Source organism: Microcaecilia unicolor, chromosome 8 (genome assembly GCF_901765095.1).
Source record: "Microcaecilia unicolor chromosome 8, aMicUni1.1, whole genome shotgun sequence".
Classification (NCBI taxonomy): Eukaryota; Metazoa; Chordata; class Amphibia; order Gymnophiona; family Siphonopidae; genus Microcaecilia; species Microcaecilia unicolor.
Window position 1 is genome coordinate 192723179 of NC_044038.1, and position 18138 is coordinate 192741316.

General features: G+C 42.5%; 1 protein-coding gene across 2 annotated transcripts in view; it reads left to right on the plus strand.

The window, feature by feature from the left end:
- The first annotated feature begins 357 nt into the window (after positions 1-357).
- The window catches only part of PSMF1 (proteasome inhibitor subunit 1), an 87607-nt gene continuing 69826 nt past the window's right edge, over positions 358-18138 (plus strand). Inside the window, exon 1 of one of the 2 annotated variants that reach the window (XM_030211344.1) lies at positions 358-461. The gene's annotated coding sequence lies outside the window, so the exon portion shown is untranslated. The other variant, XM_030211345.1, reaches the window with a different exon arrangement.

Genomic DNA, 18138 nt, shown 5'->3' on the forward strand with positions numbered 1-18138 from the left:
CCATGGGTCAAGTTTAGCAGACAGTGGAAAAGGTGCTGGTACTCAGTACCCCCAAGTACCCCCTCAAAAAAGCCCTGGAAATTACTATACCTATGAAAAGTTATTCTGTTATTATTCTTCCTCTGTGTACATCCGTATGCTGCATAAACCGGTATGTTTGAAAATATAAATGAGATTACATAAAAATGCTACCAACAATAAAGAACGACAAGAATGCAGCAGCTCATAGAGTGTACTAGATGACGACTGCGCACGGAGAATGGGAAACAGCGACCAACCAAATTGTCTTCAACTTTGTGACGTCATCCCGGCTCCTGCTTTTTTTTCCTACCTCCCTGTCTCAATCTAAGTGCTTTGGTTCCTTCTGCAGCAATTTCCTGTTTCCGGTGGGCAAGAAGCGGCAGTGGCAACCGGTTTGTGACTCCTTGTCGCGACCTCTAGCGGTAAAGACAATTGTAAAGGTAAGGAGAAGGGGGAAGAGATGTCGCCGACTGCAGTGCAGACAAGCGTGGGGGATTGAGAGAGAGATGCTGGATCGCGGATGCGGAGAATGAGGATAGATGCCAGACGACGCTGATTTTTTCAGTATCTCGGCTCTTCTCTCCCGGGAACGTGTCTATTCCCTTATCATTGTTTTGGCTGCATTTCCACAGCTCAGTTGTGCGCTAACATCCGGATTTTGTGTAAAACGTGGTGCGTATTAGTTTCCTTCCTGTCATATTGGCGTCTGGGCCTGTCAGTGTGCCCAGTAGGGTTTGTTCTCTAGCGCCCTCTGCAGGTCAGCCCAGACCTTCCCTGTGAATTCTTTCTTTTTAAGTCATATTTATTGAGTTTTTGTACAAAAATTTTGTAATAAGGTAAGCCGAATTGTAACCATAAATGAAATGTGCTTCAAACGAGAGCACAATGAACAGAACATAACATGACAAAATGTCTGAGCAGAATGTTTTAGCATAAATTATAAATATTTCATCAATGGATAAAGAAACAGATAAATATTGATCTAATTTACCCCGCGTTAACGTCTACATGTAGTAGGAAAATCTTTTAATGAAATATCCTCATTTTTCTTAAATAATAAAACAGTATTCCACCACATGAAATTGGATTCCAGTGTTGTGATCAATTTAAGATCAATAGAAATTTTAAAAATCAAATAAAGAAGCATCTATCAGAGTTTGAAAGGGCAATAGATTTCCAAACTTTATGCTTATATAGAAATGCTAAATAGTAGTAGTAGTAGTTAAATGATTTTAGGTAACCAGTTAAGTAGAGGAGTGTGGTAGCCGTGTTAGTCCACTCTTAAGGTTATCAATAGAAATCAAACAAAATAAAACATGGAAAAGAAAATATGATACCTTTTTTATTGGACATAACTTAATACATTTCTTGATTAGCTTTCGAAGGTTGCCCTTCTTCGTCAGATCGGAAATAAGCTAGCACACTTGCTTATTTCCGATCTGACGAAGAAGGGCAACCTTCGAAAGCTAATCAAGAAATTTATTAAATTATGTCCAATAAAAAAGGTATCATCATATTTTCTTTTCCATGTTTTATTTGGTTTGATTTCTATAGGTAACCAGTTAGAAAGTTGCAAGGTATCTAATATTTTAGGCCAAATAACCAGCCAAAATGTATAAGCATTATTCCATTCAAGCAATATATGTTTAAGTGTACCCTTCTGATTGGAGCAAGAAGAACAGCATAAATCATTGGGAGATAATTTACTTTTAAAGGATTTAATAGCAGTCCAATGAGCTCTGTGTTGTAAGAAATATAAAGATTGAGTGATAGGAGAGGGAGGGTGTTGGACCATTTAACCGGAAGAGAGACCATTGTTTGACGAATATTCACAAGTATCATCTTCCCATGCATTTTCAGAAGAAATGCTAAATTTTTTTGGCATAGTATGTGAGTTTTTAGAAAGCTTAGGTATCTGTAAGGTGGGCTCACCGCAAGGAGGTTGGATGAAAACAGGAGACCGGGTGAAAATAACCGCCTTGGTCCATTGTATGGGCTGAAGCTAGTAGGCGGAGCTTGCTGCCGTTTTAGTACACCCAAAACAACAGTAAACACTATTTAAAGCGACAGCAAAAGATTATTAGAAATAACAGACTGCCAATGCCTAGTTCATCTGTAAAAAGTCTAAAGCTGTTCTAGTTGGATAGACAGTGCCTTAAAAGGTGGAGGACAAAAGATTTTGTCTATTTATTTTTTTACATATCTGACAGCTTTTTCTTTTTTTTTTTTTTTTTTGAATTATCTTTATTAGCATCAGTGCAGTACAACCATATGTTCTGTTCATTTATATACAAAAAGTAACACCAGTGAGTTGAACAACATTTATACTCTGAATAAAGATGTGCAAGTCCCCTCCCTCACTCAGGACTGCACTGACTTTTTTTTTTTTTTTTTTTAAATATCCCCCCCCTCCCAACTGTGTCGATCCCCCCTCAATTCCTTATATGTTATACCATTCAAAGGGTAAAAAAAAAAAAAAGAAAAGTAGCATCCAAATATGTCCCTTCTCCCCTGCCCACCCCTCCAAACCCCCCCTTCCCTTCCTCCCTCCCTTCCCGTCTGCAAGTGAAATTAGTCCCCCCCTGAAGCGTTGTGTAATATCAATTCTTCAAGTTTCTGCCACAATTGTGCGTATTGCCTATTATCTGTGAGTGTTTATATAGTAAATTCTCATGCTGTGCCAATTCTAATATTTTGTTCAACCAGCAGTGATACGGCACCGGTTCCACACTAGTCCAAAACTGCAGTATTACTTTTTTAGCTGCCAATGCAGTCATATACAAGAATCTCCTTTGTGGTTGAGAAAGCCCCTGCTCAATCAGATCTGTCTGATCTCCCAGCATTAAGGATTGGGGAGACCAAACTACTGTGGTTTGAAGCACCTTATTTTGTATCTTAAAGATCTCATTCCACAGGGTCGGCTTAGGACATTCCAGAAAAGTGTGCAAATAGGTACCCACACTGGCCTGACATTTGGTACATTGATCCGAATCCCATAATTTCATTATTATCCCTCTCTCTCTGGTAATATAGGTCCTGTGTAGTAATTTAAATTGGGTTTCCTGCAATTCCGCAGATTTAACCATTTCAGCTAAAATCACAAAAAAAACATTAAATTGGGTCTGGGTATACTGTGTGCCCAAGTCCCTATTCCATCTAGAAACCACATTATCCTCTCTCACTGCTGGTATAGTCAGCTTCACCATCTTGTACCAGTTAGACAATTTGTTTCCTTCAGGGGGCAAACCTAGTATCATCCTATCCAGAGTACCATATGACCATTGATCCCCATACTTCCCCCACACCGTCTGCCAGTAGTGCCGGGCTTGCATGTATTGTAGCATATGACCATTAGGGACTCCCCATCTCTCTTTCGCCTGTGCAAAAGATAAAAAGGTGTTACTGTCTGGAGATACTAAATCCCCCCATGTCATACAACCACTCTCTGCCCATCTCCTAAATATTGAGGGTCCCATGCCTGCCGGGAAATCCACTAATCCCACCATCTTTAGGAAGGGCGATGCCCTCGGGCTTTTTGCTTGCCTGCTTCTCCACCATTTCCAGGCTGAGCATATCGGAGACAGAAAGCTATACTGTCTGTTTGCAATTGTGCCCATCCCTGGAGGCGTGTGTAATAAGTTTATAAATGTATGTGGTGAACACCAACCCTCCCACCATTGGGTCGGCGTAAATTTTGCCTGTCCACCAATACCCTCAAAGATAAAGCGCATTAATGCTGCCACATTGTACAGACGAATATCAGGTAGGTTGAGCCCTCCCTTTTCCTTGTTACGTATCAGCACATAGTGTCCTATTCTAGCTCTCTTTTGTCTCCATATAAAGGATCGAATGGTTGATCTGAAGGACCTTTCATCCCGCCTTTTAATCCAAATGGGCATTGCTTGAATTGGGTATAATAATTTCGGCAGCAAGACCATCTAACCAATGCTACTCTTCCATACAGGGATAGTGGGAGATCTTTCCATCTCTCGCATAGTTGTTTAATCTTATCTATATGGTCCAGTATATTTTTCTTGTACACCACTTGTACATTAGTGCTCAAATGTATACCTAAATATCGCTTGGACTGTTTCACTGGCGGGATAGGAAAGTTCCCATGCCCTACGCTGTGCGAACCGTCTGATAATAGAAGTAATTCCGATTTATCACAGTTTACTTTCAGGCCTGATATCCCTCCGAAGTCCCTTACTAAAAGGAGTGCCTGGTCCAGGTGGATAGAAGCATCCTGCAAGTAAAGCAAGATATCATCTGCGAATAAATTTATTCGGATCTCCTTCCCCCCCACCTGAAGCCCCCTAATCTTATCGCTCTGTCTGATTTTTATCGCCAAGGGTTCAATAGCTATAAGAAACAGTAGCGGCGACAAGGGGCACCCCTGTCTCGTTCCCCTCTGTAAATCAAAGCTTTCTGTTAATGAATCATTGATCATGAGCTTAGCTTTAGGTTTGGCATATAAATTCCTAACCCATTCAATAAATCTACCTCTTATCCCAAATTTTTCCATCACCCAAAATAAATACTGCCACGATATACTGTCAAAGGCCTTTTCCATGTCTAAACCAGCTATGGCTTCTCTCCCTCCGGTTCCTTTGTATGTATGTATTGCCGCCAATGCTCTAATGAGGTTCATTGAGGCATAACGGCCAGGTACAAAGCCTACCTGATCTTCCTGGATGATCCCAGCTAAAGATAGATTCATTCTTTTCGCCAATATTGCTGCTAGGAGCTTTACATCTTGATTTAATAATGAAATTGGCCGATAGGATCCCACTTGCCCAGGGTCTTTTCCTGGTTTAGGTAATAATATAATATGTGCAAGGTTTGGGTTAGTTTGCCCTCTGTAACCCCCCTCGGCCAAACTATTAAACATACCCGCCAGGGGTCCAGACACCTTCTCCATTAACATTTTATAGTATTCTGGGCCGTAGCCATCCGGGCCTGGAGCTTTAGTTAATTTCAGCGCCTTTATTCCCTGGCATACCTCATGTGGTGTTATTGGGGCGCTCAACCTTTGCACTTGATCATCTGTGAATGTGGGCATCTGAAGATGCTCAAAAAAAGAATCCCTCTGTCCTGTGTCTAGCTCCCGCTCAGCATAAAGAGATTTGTAATATTGTACAAATTGGCTCTGTATTTGGGCCTCCTGATGATACAAACGGCCTTCCCCATCTCGAATTGAGGTTACAACCTGTCTCTTTCTGTAGGGTTTCACTAAGTTAGCCAGGAGCCTCCCAGCCTTATTTCCCCACTGGAATAGTTTAAATCTTTGATAATAAATATCTTTCTCAGCCCGCGTGTTAAGCAGCTGATCAATGTGTTTCCGTAACTCCATCAGCTTTTCCTTATGCTCTATGGTTACGCTTCCCATATGCTGTCTGCGAGCTGTCTGGTATTCAGTGGAAAGCCTTAGCAATTCCTCTTCCGTTTTTTTCTTTTTTCCAGCGGTGTAAGCCAAAACATGACCCCTCATCACTGCCTTAGCAGCCTCCCAGAATATAGTTGGGTTCACCTCCGGAGTATCGTTAAACTTTTGATACTCATCCCATTTCTCTTTCAAATAGGTTCTAAATTTGACATCCCTATACAAAGAAGGGGGAAACCTCCACACCCTCTCCTTACCTCCTGCTGTGTATGCCAGGGATATTGATATAGCCGAATGGTCAGATAATGTGGTATCAAGTATATGCGCCGTCTTCACTATCGGAAACAAGGACTGTGATATAAGAAAATAATCTAATCTGGAATATGTGTTGTGTGGGTTAGAGAAAAATGTAAAATCTATCTCCTGAGGGTGTAGTGTTCTCCAAATGTCCACTAGCTCTAAATGATACGTCAAAAAATTTATCCCCTTTTGTTGCCAGCCCTTACTTTTTGGTTTTACTGGTTTACAATCGATAGTGGGGTCTGCCAGGAAATTAAAATCCCCTCCCAGGATCAATTGGTACTCTGGATAAGCAGCCACCCTTGCTACGATATCTGAAAAAAATTTATGATTATACACATTAGGACCATAGATATTACCAAAACTCAATTTCTGTCCCCAAAGTTCTCCCATGATGATGACATATCTGCCCTCCTTATCCTGTAACACTTTATGAATGTTTAGAGGTAGTTGTTTGTGGATAAGTACGGCCACTCCCCGTTTCCTGCTGGTAAAGGAAGAATATACCACTTCTCCCACCCACCCCCTCTTCAGTTTCTCATGTTCTAAGCTAGACAAGTGCGTTTCCTGAAGAAAAGCGATGTCCGCACCCTCCCTTCTTATCCAAGATAATATTTTGGTACGTTTGACTGGAGAATGAATGCCATCCACATTCAAAGATATAATCTTTAGATTAACCATCCCATATGCATTTGCCTATGTACCTCATGGAACCTAGACTTACCTCCCAGAGGACCTCCCAGCCGGGCCCTCCAGAAGCCATTATCACCTGAGCTATCTCACTAGAGAATTGACATCCCTTACACTTACCCTGCAGACTAGCCCCCCCTGCCCCTTCCCCTTGTACTTCCCCTCCCCTCCCCCCTTTACCAACCCCTCCCCCTCGATGCTCGTAGTTCCCATTTGCCCCCTTGCCCATCCCCTCTCCCTCTCCCCTATAAACCAACAGAAACATCCTCCTCATCAAACCTTCCCCTTCCCTTCGTCAAACAGCAGGAAGCAATCATTAAAGATCCCCCCTCATTCTTTACCCTTGCTCCCACCCCTTATCTATTTAAATTAAGCCCCCACAACAATCTAAACAAACCAAACAACCGGATACATAGTGTTCTTGTGAACTTCCAATGACTCTGCAGATTCAAGTCTCACGATTCTGATGTCTCCATCTGTAGTGTAGGAGTCAACGCACTGCATCAATGGATTGTTAATATATAAATGGGGTAATCTTCTCCTCAGTGTATCACCAACATAACGTCTGTTGTGTGCCCGCACCAGATCGGCAGCGTGCTTCCCCATCCCCTTCATGGTTAACTCCATTAAAAGTTGACCTGTGACTAGTCTGTTATCCCCACTGAGCTGCTCTGCATCAGAGAATCACCAGGCATCCTTGCCAGGCCCTTCCAACTAGGCCTTGTTGAAACTAGTTGTAACCCAAATCGGAGCAACGTCCATTCGCTCTTCCACTGTAAAGGGTTTCTTTCACTGATTTTGCTCTCGTGGAATCTCCATATTTAAGCCGTCCATAAACATCTTGGCTTCCGACGGTCCCGAGAACACCAAAGTCTTCCCTCCATGCCACACTCTCAATTTTGCTGGAAAAAGAAGCGAGAATCTGATGCCCTTGTGGTACAGTTGGGTGCATGTGGGGGCCATTGCTCTTCTCAGTTGCGCCACCGAGGAGGAGTAGTCGTTAAACAACAAGATTTTTTACCCCTCATATTGCAGCTGTGAATGTCCCGAACGGCTTTGTTTCAGCAGGGCTTCCTTTTCTCGCCAGTTGATATAATGCGCGATTGCTGTTCTGGGTTTCCCTTCTCCTTCCCTTCGGGCTCCGATTCTGTGTGCCCGGTCGCATTGCCAGGCTCCCTCTCTCCCGACAAGGCCCAGTTGTGTTGGCAGCCACTCACTAAAGAATGTATACAGGTCTGCATCTTTTACCGTTTCGGGCAAACCCACCACCCGTAAGTTGTTGCGGCGAGTTCGATTTTCTTGCTCTTCCACTTGTTCTTTAAGCACCGCCGCTTCTTTTTTCAGGGTTACAATCTGGGCTGCCATACTTTGCGTTGTTTCCTCATGCACCATTACGCGACTCTCCACTTCCGTTAGTCTGTTTGCCTGTGCGTCGAATTTTTCATTAATTTCTTCGACTGCGGAGTGAATTTTATTTAGGCGGTCTTCCGGCGCCGCTGTTACTGTCGATGATATTTCTCTGGCCCAGTCACCCGCACTTTTCTCCGCGCCGGTTGCATGCTCAGGAGTTAGCGCCATCTTACTTGCCTTCCACGCTGGTGCGGCTTTATTTTTTGGTCCACCCTGATTTCTTGTGGACATACCGACCAGTCCCTCGCCCAGCTTTTCCTCCGATGTTTTCTTTTTGTGCTCTACCCCTTCCGTCACTCTTGCTGATCTTCGGGGTGTATAATCTTCTGATTTTTTTAGCCGATTTTTCAAAGAAATCTGGGGAGCTCTCCCTTCCCGCTGCTACTCAGGAAGCAGTCATCACGTGACCCCCCAGCTTTTTCATTTATTTGAAAGCTTCCCATATCTACTTATATCATGAAATAAAAATTTAATATCACTAAAACAGCTTAAAAAATTATTGTAGCTGGTAGAAACAGCACTTATAAACTCTGTATACTATGCTCATTTTTCTACACTGTTTTATACAATACAAATGTCCACATTTCAGTGAGGATATCCCGTTTCCTGATGGGTTCATCTTAATTGTTGTAATCTGCCTTGGGAGGCCTGGTGTCATAAAGATGGAATATATTGAAATTGAAAGTAAAATTAAACTCTCATTGGGGCACATGGAATCACATCTTCATCTGTTTTGTAAAAGTTTACCTTTTGGATCACAAATGGATTATTCTGTTTTGGAACATATTTCATGGGCAAGTGGTTTTATAAGTCAAATGAAATGTTTTGTTTCATGCAGATCTCTTTTGTTTAAACATAACTAAATGGGCTTAGGCCCCTAATGCAGTCCATTGGTTTTCTTATATTTTGTTTTTGCCAAAACTGGAAAGTGTTATCGCTATCCGATAATAAAAAAGACCTCATTTTGAACACTATTCACCCTAAAAGGTTGTTTTGTGGCTGTACATGAAGAATTGTGATATTGACCATAACCACAGAGGCATGGTTTCAATATGGTAATACTAGGGCCCAGCTAAGAAACAGGTTATTTACTGGACCATACTTGCTTTCCTTGTGCCATCACCATCCAGCTGAATAGGCAGTGTCGTAAAAGGTGGAGGATAAAGGATATCTTTTTTTTATATCTATATTTATATTACACATTATCCAAGCAAAGTTGGGTTCATTGTGTCTTACATTTGAAAATATAGTGAGACAGAATAATAGAATTCAGTTATATCATGGGAGCAAATAGATGGATATGTCAGAAACATTTAACAAAGTTGAGATTAGTATATATGCCCAACTAGGCATTTAAACGTTTGTCCTTTAAATGCCACATGGTTAGAATAGAATAGGCATCCGTACACATATTGGAAAAGTAAACAACAACTTCTACAGAGTACATCCAAAACTTAATTTTTATTGCCTCATTTCCATCTTCCAAAATTCCAGAAAGCAGATCTACAAATCAGCAGGACCCATAGCAGTCCAAAACAAGTAAAGTCAGAAACAACACAGTTTATACCTAATTGTTCCTTTGTTACCCAAAGGATTCACCTTTGGGTAAGCAAAACCGTGTGCATGTGAGGACTGGATAAGTGAATTAAAACAAAGTTTTAATTGGCATGAATGAGCTGCTGCAATGCAAATTAATACAAAGTAGCAGCTCATTAATAGCAAACCCAGTGAAAATGAACATGCTATAAAGGCTCTCACAAGAAAAATAACTACACCTCTGAAAGTAACATACATTGTTTTGTTTATTCTCCTTTATTCCCCAAATTTAGCCCCTCCCCAACAGCTCACATCCCCCACCAACCCCAGTATCCTTCTCAAAATTTAGCTCCCCGAACAGCTCACCCCCCCCCCCCCCCACCAGCCCCAATACAGGGCTTACATATTTTTTCCACAGAAAAATTTAAAAGATTTCCATAGACCCCTACACCAGGGCAGACCTCAAGCTCTGGTAATCTAGGGTAGTGCTTGTCAATCTTCTAAAGACACACCTAGCCAACTGGGTTTTCAGCATTACCACAATGAATCTGCATATACTGGAGAGACATGATATGCAAATCTATCTCGTGCATATTCATTGCATAATTCCTGAAAACCCCACTATATAAGTGTGCCTCCAGGAAAAGGTTGAGAAGCACTAGTCTAGTGGGCCCCAACCTCCCCAGCCCGGGCTTGGAGCATTAATGGTCATAGCTACCCCTGAAAAGTCCCAGTTCCACCCTTGCCATTAAGTGAACTGAGGACCTGTGCTGCTTTCCCTCATCTGCCCCTCCAATGAACAACTCACTTGAGGGGGTTGGGCAACCTTGTGGGAAGGTGCCATCCCCACTTGCTCCTGCTCTACTGGCTACTGTTGTTCTAGTGGTAGTACTATGAGACTATTGAGGTGAGACAATACCCATTTACCCAGTAGCAGCCACCAGGGCGGAGCGGTAGGGATCACTTATGCCCCCCCCCCCCCAAATTCCTAGACCCCTCAGATGAGTCATGATCCAAAGGGAGGGTGGAAGGTTTGCTGCTGGCCCTCAATGTAGTTTTTGGTAGGGGAGAAGAAGCTTAGAGGGGGTAGGGTTTTATGGGTAGTTTTGACCACTAACACTTTGGGATGGGGAGGGGGGCCTACCAGAGGATTAAGGCCTCTCACCCTGAGAGCCTTTTTTTAACCATTTGTGCAGTGTGCTGCGACAGGGGGTGGTGCTGCTGACCCACCAGGGATCAAATACTCCATCTTCAAGAAAAAGTCCTGGGGCCTCCTAATCTAACCATGATGGCCCTGTAAGTCCTGCCACCCCCACAAAAAATGATACCTGTTTTTTTTCACACATTGCCATGGCTACGAATGTGTTAAGTTCCCCACCATGGCAACAAGCAAACAATTTCTTGCAAAAATCTCTGTGAACCTGGAAGACATACTGAGCCAAATCAACAAATTAAAGAGTAGTAAATCTCTTGAACCGGATGGCATAATTCAAGGACACCACATCAGCAATGACCAACTGCCAGATGACCGCCAGCAGGCACTCGCCCACGGATGAAACCACCCACTTTGCTATGCTTTTAGAGTCTTGTATCCTGCAAAATCTCTAAAATACTGGTTCAGAGTGGGTTACATTAGACACATTTAAAAAAAAGATATGCATAGCACTATTCATAATGCACAACACATTCTGATCATTAAACAATTATTTACACAACACATTGTGATCATTAAACAATTATTGAAAAACCATGTTTTCAATCTCTTCTTAAAAATATTGTATGATGAACTTTAGCAAATACATTTCAGAGCTCTACCACAGAATAATAATATGAACCCTGATGGACCCTCATATCTAATGAGGGTCCATCAGGGTTCATATTATTATTGTATTGCAGGAAACAAAACACATCTTGGCATCCCTATGGATTGAAATTCCATGTGTAAAGGGGAAAAGGATAGTGATAGGAGTGTTCTACCGTCCGCCTGGCCAGGATGAACAGACGCATGTAGAAATGCTATCGGAAATTAGGGAGGCTAACAAACTGGGCAACACAATAATGGGTAATTTCAATTACCCCACTATTGACTGGGTAAATATAACATCAGGGCATGCTAGGGAGGTAAAATATTGTGTTCCATTCTGGTCACCGCATCTCATAAAAAGATATAGTGGAATTAGAAAAGGTACAGAGAAGGGCAACAAAAATGATAAAGGGAATGGGACGACTTCCCTATAAGGAAAGGCTGAAGTGTCTAGGGCTCTTCAGCTTGGAGAAAAGATGGCGGAGAGGAGATATGATTGTGGTCTATAAAATAATGAGTGGAGTGGAATTGGTAGATGTGAATTGTTTGTTTACTCTTTCCAAAAATACTAGGACTAGGGGGCATGCAATGAAGCTACAAAGCAGTAAATTTTAATATGAATCGGAGAAAAATTTTATTCATTCAACGTGTAATTAAACTCTGGAATTTGTTGCCAGAGAATGTGGTAAAGGTGGTTAGCTTAGCAGGGTTTTAAAAAAAGGTTTGGCCGACTTCGTAAAGGAAACGTCCTTAGACCATTATTAAATTGACTTGGGGAAAATCCACTGCTTATTTCTGGGATAAGCAGCATAAAATGAATTGAACTTTTTCAGGTTCTTGCCAGGTATTTGTGACCTGGATTGGCCACTTTTGAAAACAGGATGCTGGGCTTGATGGACCTTTGGTCTGTCCCAGTGTGGCAATACTTATGTACCACCAGACTTGGGAAAGAGGAAAAACCTAGAGTAGAATCTTGTGCCCCGATGTTCTGTGGATTCTTCCTCCAGTGCAAGCTGTTCAGTTCCACCATTAGGACAGGTATGTGATGGTGCAGCGTGGTGGAGGCAGATAGGAGGTAATCGTCGGGTGGGTAGCTTTGGAAGTTCAGTCGATATCCCATAGAAATGATATTGAGAACCCATTGTTCGAATGTGATGTTCTGCCAGGCATGCTGGGAGTGGCTGAGTGTCCCTCTGATCGGCAGCATGTCAAAAACTAGGGTTAATTTTCAGGGAGGTAACCTGAGTGCCTTTGGCTTGCTTATGCTCTCTGGGACTGTGCCTTTGTGGGTAATGATGCTGATTCTGGTGCTGTGCGGCGGGCCTGCTGTAGGGTGCATAGCACCATCTGGGGTAGAACTAATTGAAGAACTGATAATTGTAGTACTATGATAAAAGGACTGTTTAGATAAATATTGAGAGGTTTGTTCCTGCAGCTCAAGCTGAGAGGAGAGTTCTCTCATTGTGGAGCAGTTGTCTTTAATTTCTGATACAACATCCTTAACTTTGTTTCCAAAAAGAGTGTCTCCCAGACAGTCTTTCCGCAGGTCTGAGGCTTTTAGCTAGGCCAGGTGGTGGATGCTAATAGCTATAGCTTCAGATCTAGGAGAAGTGTCTTAAGCATCATAAATAGTCATGATAAGGTGATAGGTTGCCTGTTACAGAGCTACGTGAAGCTGGATGATGGTGTAATGGTATCAGTTTAATTGTCAGGATTATTGAAATATATGTAGCATGATGTTGTGTTGGATCAGATAAAAATATATAACAAAAATACAATTTTAAAAGACTTATTGAAACTGCAGCAGAAACTGGCTTTCAGTTCAAGCCCTTCTTCCCCCTCCCTTTGGGAACATTTAAAAGGACAAAAGGCACTACTTCAGAAGTCTTCAAACTTCCTCTCCCCCTCCCACTTGAAGGACTGTTAATAAAAGCTTGGCTAGGCGTTCACCTAAAAGCCATTAACACCTCTACTACTTAACAAAAGGACAAACAAGTAAGAGGCTGCTTCAAAGGTTTAACTTTCTTCCTCTGATCAAAAGCCTGGCTGATCAACACAACAAAGATCAAAGAGGCAAGGAGACAGAAAACCTGTGAAATCCACACACCTATTGACAAAAGGAAAGTATAATGTGTATCTGCTACAGAGACTGAGCAGGAAGCCTTTTCACTTCAAAAGACCATTTGTCAGCAAAATCCAGACAGGAAGTCTTGTGATGTCATAAGACATGAGACCAAGATACCACAATGCTTTGCAAATGCCCAGGGTCGAGTGCAAACCAGGAAGCAAATGCACACAGGACATGCACTCATATTTTCCTGCAAACAGACTGTATAAAAGCCTGGAAAAGCCCAGCTCTAAAAGCTTCTTGGGACCTGCTGCTCTCTCTTGGGAACCTGCTGCTATTGGGACCTGACCTGCAGCTCACCTGCCTGCTATGAGGACCTCTCCTGCAACCATGTGTTTACCTCATGCTGTTCATACTTTGTAACAAGGGCTTGTAAGTAACATAACTTTTGATCTAGACCTGCTACCTTACTTTGAAGTACAGATTCTCTGTAAGATCTCTTAAAAGAACTACCTCTCATTGCAATATTATTTACATGATTTGTATTTTAAATAAACCCTTTTTGAAGCTAAATATATGGTCTTTTGTGTCCAAAGTGGATGCTTTTAAATCTTGCAGTACAGAATACTGCAATTGTGAATCTTGTTGCTTTAATAGGCAACTGGTGAAGAATTATAATATATATATCAAAACTTATAAATATTAGTGAGTGCTCTAGCTATCCCCAAGTATAAATTATTCCTTGTTACAATGGTATCCTTGCAGTCGACTGATTGAGCGGCTGTGGCCTTTTCCAAGTGTTGTAAGATGTTGATAGTGAAGAATCTGAAATTGATGGGCTTCAGTCTTCATAGCAAGCATAGCACTTTGGTAGACTTTACTACCAGTAGTGTTAAGGAATCTAGGTTTCTTGGCCTGTGAGTACATGGAAGTATAAAGATTTGCATTTTTTGAGAATGGATTCAGAGACCATAGAAGTATGCAAAAGCTGAGGGTTGGTCATGCCTCTGAGCCTTCTGTACTTGTATTTTAGTTCAAGCCGCCTAGAGAGAGGTGGTACATAGTAACATAGTAGATGACGGCAGAAAAAGACCTGCATGGTCCATCCAGTCTGCCCAACAAGATAAAACTCATATGTGCTACTTTTTGTGTGTACCTTGATTTGTACCTGTCCTCTTCAGGGCACAGACCTTGTAAGTCTGCCCAGCACTATCCCCGCCTCCCACCACTGGCTAAGCACAGACCTTATAAGTCTGCCTAGCACTATCCCCGCCTCCCAACCACCAGCCCCACTTCCCACCACCAGCTCTGCCACCCAATCTCGGCTAAGCTCCTGAGGATCCATTCCTTCTGAACAGGATTCCTTTATGTTTATCCCACGCATGTTTGAATTCTGTTACTGTTTTCTTTTTCACCACCTCCCGCGGGAGGGCATTCCAAGCATCCACTACTCTCTCCGTGAAAAAATATTTCCTGACATTTTTCTTGAGTCTGCCCCCCCTTCAATCTCATTTCATGTCCTCTCGTTCTACCGCCTTTGCATCTTCTGAAAAGGTTCGTTTGCGGATTAATAACTTTCAAATATTTGAACATCTGTATCATATCACCCCTGTTTCTCCTTTCCTCCAGAGTATACATGTTTAGGTCAGCAAGTCTCTCCTCATATATCTTGTAACGCAAATCCCATACCATTCTCTTAGCTTTTCTTTGCACCGCTTCAATTCTTTTTACATCTTTAGCAAGATACGGCCTCCAAAACTGAACACTATACTCCAGGTGGGGCCTCACCAATGACTTATACAGGGGCATCAACACCCCCTTTCTTCTGGTCACACCTCTCTCTATACAGCCTAACAACCTCCTAGCTACGGCCACCACCTTGTCACACTGTTTCATCGCCTTCAAATCCTCATATACTATCACCCCAAGATCCCTCTCCCCGTCTGTAGCTATCAGACTCTCACCGCCTAACACATATGTCTCCCGCGGATTTCTATTCCCTAAGTGCATCACTTTGCATTTCTTCGCATTGAATTTTAATTGCCAAACCTTAGACCATTCTTCTAGCTTCCTCAGACCCTTTTCCATGTTTTCCACTCCCTCCCGGGTGTCCACTCTGTTACAGATCTTTGTATCATCCGCAAATAGGCAAACTACCTTCTAACCCTTCGGCAATGTCACTCACAAATATATTGAACAGAATTGGCCCCAGCACTGATCCTTGAGGCACTCCACTACTCACCTTTCCCTCCTCTGAGTGAATTCCATTAACCACCACCCTCTGGCATCTGCCGTCAAACAGTTGCTAATCCAGTTCACCACTTCGGGTCCTATCTTCAGCCCATCCAGTTTATTTGAGAGCCTCCTGTGGGGCACCGTGTCAAAAGCTTTGCTGAAATCTAAGTAGATTACATCTATAGCTCGTCCCTGATTCAATTCCTCCTGTCACCCAATCAAAGAATTTAATGAGATTCGTTTGGCACGATTTCCCTTTGGTGAAACCATGTTGTCTCGGATCTTGCAACTTATTGTCTTCCAGGAAATTCACTATCCTTTCCTTCAGCATCGCTTCCATTACTTTTCCAATAACCGAAGTGAGGCTTACCGGCCTGTAGTTTCCAGCTTCTTCCCTATCACCACTTTTGTGAAGAGAGACCACATCTGCTGTTCCCCAGTCCCTCGGAACCTCTCCCGTCTGCAAGGATATATTAAATAAATCTTTAAGAGGACCCGCCAGAACCTCTCTGAGCTCTCTCAATATCCTGGGGTGGATCCCGTCCAGTCCTATGGCTTTGTCCACCTTTAGCTTTTCAAGTTGTTCATACACACTCTCTTCCGTGATGGTGCTCTATCCACTTCATACAGTGAAGGGCGCCAGCCAGTTGGTGACCTGTAGATCTTGCAGCACCTGATGAACTGGGAGGTCAAGGATAGGATTCTTGGGTTCTGCCTAAGATTTGAGGATATCCAGGAATTCTTTTTTGTTGAGCAGCTCAGAACCTGTCGAGAGCTGCAGGAGGCTATTTAGCTTTTGTAGGAAGCGGGTATATGAGTGGGCCTCCAGCTGGTTGGGCAAAGGAGGTTTAGTGGTTTTTGTTGGGGGCAGGGTTGCAAGATTCAGGCTTTCCTGATACCTACATTGGGGATTCTAGGGCATCTTTGTGGTCAGACATGTGGTTATCTGAGTAAACAGATGAAACATGATCTGGGGAGGAATAAGCTGATGGAGAGAGGTCCCCATTTCTCCTCAGGTAGGTGTTGTGATCCTATGAAGAGGGGTTTGAGCAGAGTCTCAGTCAGCAGGCTCTGAGACGGTGCATTGTGTACAGGGTTGCCCTTGTGGAGCTATATAGGTATGATCCTGCAGTATGATGATGGAGTTGGACTGCTGTGGAGCTGAGACATCCTGTTGTTCTGGGTTCAGCAGCAGAACGGGGGGGGGGGGGGGGTTAATTGAGGGTTCTGGAATAGCATTGCTATTGTGTCTAATTTTAAAGTCAGGAGGGCTATGACTTGTCAGGAACTGGAGAAAATAAAACAAGCAGATAGGAGGAGCTGTGCCTAGCATAGGAACTCTTGCACATGCCCAATAAGCCAAAAGGCTTACTTAGCTAGGGGAGAGCATCAACACACAGGATGTATCCAGAAGACATCACCAGTAAGTGTACTGATGTGCTCGTTTCTGGAGAAAGAAAAGTACCATTTGTACAAAAAGTCCTGAGATCCTGGACTGGGTCACTAATCTGTTATTAAATAGGATGAACAGTGAACGTAAAGGTTTTAAAAGATGCAACATGAAATGCATCTCACCCGAATATTAACCAGTGCATTTGTTTTCAGAGTTAAACCCTGTGCCCTCTCAGTAACAGGTATCACAGAAAGACAATATATCAACAGTCTAATAAACATAAACATCACCTTAGATATCCTTGGCAGAGTTCCTTGACCTCATTCAGCTGCATTGGTAACTTATTTCTTTTTCTCAGAAGATCCTTAGTAACTGTGAGGGTTGAATTGTCTTTTCCAGCTACTAGCAGGTGACATTGCTGCCTCAGAACAGCAGGACTTAACCCCTTCAGTTCTGGCAGCACTGTTCGGCTACCACATGCTGTTGAGCATAATGTCTTTTAATCTTAAAGTTAGAAAGAAGTAGAAATCCTGATGACCCAGAGCAGTGTACATACGAGAAACCTGGTTTTGCCACCCTCTTTGTCCTACTGTTATTTGAAAAGGTAAGCAACCGTTCACTTACCTGTTTAGCCTTTTTCATAGAGGAGATCTTTTCCTAGGATCAGTTCAGCATCAAGTATTACCTCTAAACTTCAGATTTCATCAAGCTGTATTTATAGGGAAACATCACAAATTTTATATTATTCCTTAAAAATTGTAACCACCCCTACTCTTTTCAGATGGTCAAGTTCGAAACATAGCAGTATAACCAGGAGGGCATAATTGCATTAACAATACCATATCCACATTCCTTAACCAAAATGTTTATAGCACAAAAAAGTATTAAGAATTATTCACTATCAAGTCATTTAAAATAGTTTTAGTACAGATTGATGAACATTTCAGTGGTTGCAGGTTTCAGATCGCTCCAAAAACAGCCACTTCCAGAGAGTAGGGTTAAATGGTCGGTATTCCTCAATGGAAAAGGGTAGATAGTGGGCTTCCCTGGGGGTCTGTGCTGGGACTGCTGCTTTTCATATATTATAATCTAGAGATGGGAATAACTAGTGAGATAATTACATTTACTGATGATGCAAAGTTATTCAAAGTTGGTTTAATCACAAGAGGGTTGTGAAAAATTGCAAAAGCTGGCATCCAAATGGCAGATGACATTTAATGTGAGCAAGTGCCAAAGTGATGCATGTAGGAAAGAGGCACCCAAACTATTGCTACAGTACAAGGTTCCACACTAGGAAT